The sequence below is a fragment of the Octodon degus genome, unplaced genomic scaffold, assembly GCF_000260255.1.
Source record: "Octodon degus isolate 3935 unplaced genomic scaffold, OctDeg1.0 scaffold00016, whole genome shotgun sequence".
NCBI classification, from domain to species: Eukaryota; Metazoa; Chordata; class Mammalia; order Rodentia; family Octodontidae; genus Octodon; species Octodon degus.
Genome location: NW_004524592.1, coordinates 476,255 through 482,815, shown reverse-complemented (window position 1 = coordinate 482,815; position 6,561 = coordinate 476,255). Strand labels below are relative to the sequence as shown.

General features: G+C 37.0%; 1 non-coding gene across 1 annotated transcript; it reads left to right on the top strand.

The window, feature by feature from the left end:
• The first annotated feature begins 1,935 nt into the window (after positions 1-1,935).
• LOC111815458 lies at positions 1,936-2,042 on the top strand. The gene has a single exon (XR_002820145.1). It is a non-coding gene; the product is annotated as a U6 spliceosomal RNA (small nuclear RNA).
• The last annotated feature ends 4,519 nt before the right edge of the window (positions 2,043-6,561 follow it).

The following is a 6,561-nucleotide window of genomic DNA, read 5'->3' as shown; positions in this document are numbered from 1 at the left end:
ATGTACTGTTGATAGCATGAATTGTCCAGGTGTATCAGTTACTGAAATCACAAAATGATATAATAAACACTGACCCTAACTATAGATTCATCCTCTGCTAGTGATGTTACCCAGTTCCAGAGTTCTCTGGCTCCTTCTTAGAGTATTTCTCAGTTTTTCTAGTTCTGAACAAACTTTGTTCTTCCAGACACTGGAAAAAATAAGCACAAAGGTTGGTGAGGCTTTCCATTTATTAAACATAGGAAAAGGAGTGTGCTCTGCAGAACAAGTGAAGCCCAATTAAAGAAAAGAAGTACTCCCTGTAGGGGGAGAGTGTACCACTGAGAAAGAGAGAACACAGTGGCTGAGAGCTTAGCGGCAGCCATCTTTGTACCTCCCACTCCTCAGGCTGATGTCAGGGCCAAGCCATCCTATCAAAATCCTGCCTGATTTCTTATGAGAACAATCAAAGATAGCACTTTTTGTGCATGTGTCCTGGAGTTCCATAATTGACAGGTCACAGCCACTTGCCCAGGTGGCTGGCCATACCCTAATCTCCTGTCTCATGCACATGACACCAGGTCAAGGCTCCCACCAGGTTTGGCCTACTCATCAATAGACTGAATGTTTTCTGACTACAAAAACAAGTGGGACTGATCATAGGTTAACAGTTATGTCAACATGACTGCCTGACTAATCTGTCCACACCAGCTGGCAACCTCAGAAAAATGTGACAGCTGCCATCAGGCCACACTTGGCCATCTCATCGACTTCTCAGTGCCTATGCCTCTTACAGCTTTCCTTATGGTTTGAGAGTGATCTATCTGACCATTCTCTGTCCTCTTATACTTTCTAAATTCTACTTAATCACCAACCATCCCAATGAATTTAAAGAACTGGCCACCTAAGATCAGGATTTTCAAACTTCAGCTGACAAAAGAATGATATGGGCTGTTTCTTCAGCCCCACCCTGAAGAGTTTTGCATTTGGTATGTGTAGGGAAGAGGCTGGGAATTCGCATTTCTAACAGATGCCCAGGAGGTGCTGATGCTGTGGTCCTTTATTGGATAGCACTGACACAAATGGAAAATCCTTTACTACTACTCCAGCAACCACTGGGGAATGGGAGTAGAAGGTTAAGAGAAGCTGGGTGTGGAGGGATAGAGGTGTGTGATGGGTCTGAGAGATAGACTCCAGATTCTTGTGTGTGTCAAGCAAAGAATTGCAAGTATATGCCCAAATGTAAAAGAATAGGCAGTTACATTGATTGAACTTAACAGGCAGGTATGCTCAGAGCATATAGGGTCCCACCGGCAGAAATAAAAGGGTGGTTCTAATGAGGAAATAAATCGTGCCTGGACAGTGGGGCAATAGGGAAAGTGAAGATACATCAGGCTTTTGGATTTAAAAGTGCTGCACCCCACCCAGGATGTCTCCCATAGGATCTTTCTGGATATGACTGACAGAAATAATTAATGGGGTGCTGAGTCACCTCAAGGGCATCCAGGGCACAGGACTCTCTCCTAGTGTATTCTGTTGTGATCATACACAAGCTGTGCAGCCCATACCTATGAACATTTAATGAGTTTCAAATGGGGAAAGCATTACTGTAGATCATAGCACAGGATCTAGCACGCATGTGCTCTGCTTCAGAACTTCAGAGATTTCCTTGGTCTTTTTTTCATTTTGAGAACTTGCATTTATTACAAACAAATCAATTTTTTTAACCTCCAACTTTGTGACTTTTTTAAAATTTATTTTTAATGCACTTTTTAAAAATTAATTTTATTGACAAATTAAATACTCATCTCTGACAAAACTAAACAAAAAAAGGGGGGAGGTATACAAATGAAGGGGCTGGGGAGATGGCTCAGTGGAATAAGCGCTTCCTTGGCAAGCGCAAGGGCCTGAGTTCAATCCCTGCTTCCACCCGCCCCCCGCAAAAAAAAAAAAATTGTGCTCACCTCGGCAGCACATGTACTACAATTGGAATGATACAGAGAAGATTAGCACAGCCACTGGGCAAGGATGACACACAAATTCATGAAGCGTTCCATATTTTTTAAAGACTGTTTCTGCCTCAAAAAAATGAAGACCCATTTTGTATCTGTATATACAAAATAGTTATGATAGGTATACAGCTACTTTCTCTTAATTCAATGAGAAGAAAGATTTGTACTAATAGTGTTTGGACAAGATATCATGTCTGCATCTTGTACTATGAATAACTACTACGAAGACAACAATATGCAATGTATTGATTATTGAAACTGCCCTATTAATCTGTTTTGAAACTGTTTCATTTCTTTGGTCTTTGTTATTTTTATTTTTGCCTCTCTTAGAATGATGAGGATTGGCCCTCAGGTGTCATCCAAACTCTGGTGAGTGGAGGGGAAAGGTCCCACAGCCCCAAATGTATTACTTGCACTGGAGGTGGGGGTGGGCTGACAATTATTAGGAGTAAATATTGGGAGCCAATAACTGAGCAGTAAGAAAAAATGGGAAATAAATATTTTTATTACAGGGATAACAGTGGTAGTGGATCTTATTTTCTGCTGTTATTTTCCCAGAATGGGAATATAGGTCAGCAAATATCACAGAGCATACAATTACACATTGTAATCCTGACCTTTATTCTTTTTTAAAAAAAAAATGGATATTACTAACTATAAAATTTCAAAAATATCCCAATGAAATAATTTTATTAGATATAAGCTGCTAGAAAAAGAAAGAGATTAGAAAAGTAAAAGGGAAGTCAGAAATAGAAGGCTACTTCAGGGACTAGGAATATAGCTCAACGACAGAACTCCTGCCTCAATGCACAAGGCCCTGGGTTTGATCCCTTGCTTTGAAGCAAAGAGGGAGAGAGAGGAAAGGTGGGAGAGAAGGGATTTTGAAACACAAGTTTTAAATAAATATTTTAGAAAACAGTTATTAGCACCCTTATAAAGTAAAAGTGAATATTAGTGAAATGTATGGGAGGAACATAAGTTCACAACAGAAAAATAAAGTTTAAAAAAGAAAGAAATGAAAAACTATAATACTGAAATAAGCACTTTATTGGACAGACTCAATAGCATAGTAAGGGTCATGAAATAGTCAGTGAATCAGCAGATAAATCAATATAAACTGACCAACTTACCAACCTAGCCAAAAAATGGAGACAAAAAAAATGACTTTTAAAAACTACTAAAAAGTATTCATACAGTGCAAAAAAAGTAGAGAAGGGAAAATGAAAAAGCAAAGCAAATAATCCACATAGACTTAAATACATTAAATGTCAATGATGCAGATTGTCTTATTAGATACCAATTTTAAAAAGACCAAACTAAACAACATCTATCAAGAACTCACTTTTTTTCACTTTTGCCACTTTATTCATTGGTCTAGCAAAACTGAAGGGAACGCCTGAAAAAAAAGAATGAAATAACATATGCCAAGAATACATTCACCCCATGAAAATGTAGATCGCAATCTCAAACAAAATGGAGTGCAAGAAAACAATGATCAACTCTATTGCCATTGCCACTGAAAACAACCAGTGTTCCCTAAAGAAGTGATTGATTTATGACCAGAGTACAGCAGGAAGCCTAAGATGCCTGGCGCAGGAATGTAGTCAGTGGTTCACTAAGTACTGCAGAATGTAAGAATTCAATTTTAAAATATCGATCAAAGCTAAAACTATGAGGATGGAGAAGGGTGTATAGCACCAATGTTAATCTACTAGAGGAACTATATTAACATTAAAACAGACTAAAGAGCAAGAGCTATTTTAGAGATAAAGAGGAATATTAAATAATGATAAAATAATCAATTCACCAAAAAAGTTAATATTTCCAAATGCTTAACATAGTTAATAACAAGTCTTCAAAATACACAAAGCAAATATGGTTAGAACAACAAGGAGAAATAGACATGGCACAGTTGTACTTAGAGACTTGAGTGTTTCTTTTTGCAACAATTGATAGAACAAATTATCAAATACAGAAATGTAAGAGACCCAACACTATTCATCAAAGTGACTGGAATCACAATTCTCAAGCATTCTATTCAACCACAGCAAGATATATTTTTATTGGTTATTTATTAAGATATACCATATCTTGCACCTTAAAAAAACCCAAAAAAAGTTACAGTATTTTAAATAATTTGAAGTATTTTCTCTGACCAAAATCAAAGTAACCTGAAAGTAAAAAACAAAGTTATATATAAAATCTCCATTTGGAAATTAAACCCATTAGTCCAAGTGGAAGTCACAGTTAAAATTACTAAATATATTTATATTTATATATGCTAAAATGTAAAACTAAAATGTTGAACAGAAAATGCAGGACACATTGAGTTAGGCAGAAAGTTCCAAAATATATCCTCAAAAGCACAGCAATTAAGCACACAAAACAAGTGATGATAATTGCTAGGTAATAGCTGATAATTTTATTTACAGAATGAAGAACTGAACTCAGTGCACATCTCCAAGGATATACTCTTAATACATTGCTAAATTGCCTAGACGAGGCCTGAACTTGTGTTCTGCCTGCCTGACACTCCCTGGGTGGCACAGGTGTGTGTCACTATACCCAACTCCTTTATTTTTCTTATCTATGCTTATATTTATTACATATATATACTATATTACTAAAATATCCTACTTTTATTATATAAATCCATGATGATTGGAGCGCTAATTTTTCAACCTTAGCATAATGGTAGTTTGGACTATACAATTTTTGTTTTAAGTGAATGTCCTGTGTAGTGTAGGCTTTTTAACAGCAGCCTTGGCCTGGGCCTGCTAGATGTCTGGCAGTAAAATGTCTACACCTCTCAAATCATGATTACCAAAAATATCTGTAGACATTGACAATTGTTCTTTAGGAGAAGCAAAATCATTCTGCATCTCCTGGATTGAAAAACAATGATAATTTCATTTTACAGTGACTGAAATTTATTTCTTTTGTTAGTACACATTTGCAATCCATAATATTTACATTCTTTATATGGAGCTGGTGCACATACACAATGCATTTTAATTCCATTGTTCATCTCTTTTCCTTCCCCTCACTCTCTTCCCTCTTCTCTCAACACCTGTTTATCCTCTTCCCATTTGAGAAAGATCTTCCCCACTTCCTAATATCTTTCTTTTATTTTGTTCTTTACTTATATGTTGTTTCTCATATAAGAGAACCATGTGATATTTAAGTTTCTATGTCTCATTTGTTTCACTTACCACGATGGTCTCAAGATGCATCCATTTGCCAAGAAACCATTCAATATTTATCTTTATGGCAGAGTAGTACTCCATTGTTTTCTTTTTCTTTTTTTTCCATAATTTTATTTAGAAACAAGCAGCAATGAGGCAGTCCCAAATCAAACTGACATGACAGTTTCAACAATCAACACATTGCATACTGTCTTCCCAGTGGTCATTTGCTGTACAAGATGCAGACATGACATCCTATCCACAAACACCATCAGAACAAATCCCTCTATTCCTTAAGAGAATGTAGCTATATATCTATCCTAACCACTTTGAATACACAGATATAAAATGGACATTCATCTGTATCCTCTTTTTTGTTTAGTTCCGTCATTTGAATACTATAGGTGTGTGAACCCAGCAAAACATTCCAAAATAGTCCAGCAGTCCACAATAGTATTGGGTCTTCCACTTGACTGGCAGTGTCAGAAATTGTTGACCCGAGTCCCCCACAACTCAATATTTCATTGTTTTCTTTATTCCTTTTTCTTTGTCCATCTTCCATTGATGGGCATCAAGGCCACTTCCAAGATTTAGCTATTGTGAATTGTGCTGCTGTGTACCTGTATCACTTCAATGTCATCATGTCCAAGGGATGAGCACCACCGCTCTGCTGTGGGTGCAGCAGTCTGGGACTCACAAGCTTCATATTAATAAAAAATCGAGATATAAAGTTTGAAGGAAGGAAGACATTTTATTGGGCACTTTATTGGAAAGGAAGAAAAATGAAGAGATAGATGCTCCACTGAGAAATTAGAATAGGAGCTCCCAAATGCTTTCTCTATTTTAGGTCTCTTCTATTTTCACATGAATTTTAGGACTGTGTTCTCAACTTGTGAGATAAAATGAAGAGAAACATGTTACTATGAGAAATCAGAGTAGGGGCTTCCTTGGGAGTACGGACAGAAGACTTTGTCCTCAGCCTTTTTTTATTAATATGCATAAAGAACACACACTCCAGTTTATTACTGCCTGATTGGCTATTTTAAACCCTCAGGTTCTACCCCAGGTATCATAATCTATGTGCAATGTCTTCATTTTGTATCCTTTGTCCTATCAGGAGAATTTATAGGTTAAGAGAACTTCACATACAAGGTCAAGTTAGCAGCTAAGTAGAAGGAAATGTAGTAAGAATGTATCTGTTATATAAGAGCTGTCTTTTAGGTGGCCACCTCTTGTCTCCTTTGTAAGGTGGGGAAGGGTGGCCAGGCTAAGTTCCATAGGGCTTCTGTCTGGCTCATCAGCTTTGACTTTTCTTGTAAATTGTTCCTTTGGTAAGGTTTTGACTCCTTCTGGTTCAGATTATCCAGAAAGCCCAGTGAGGCCTT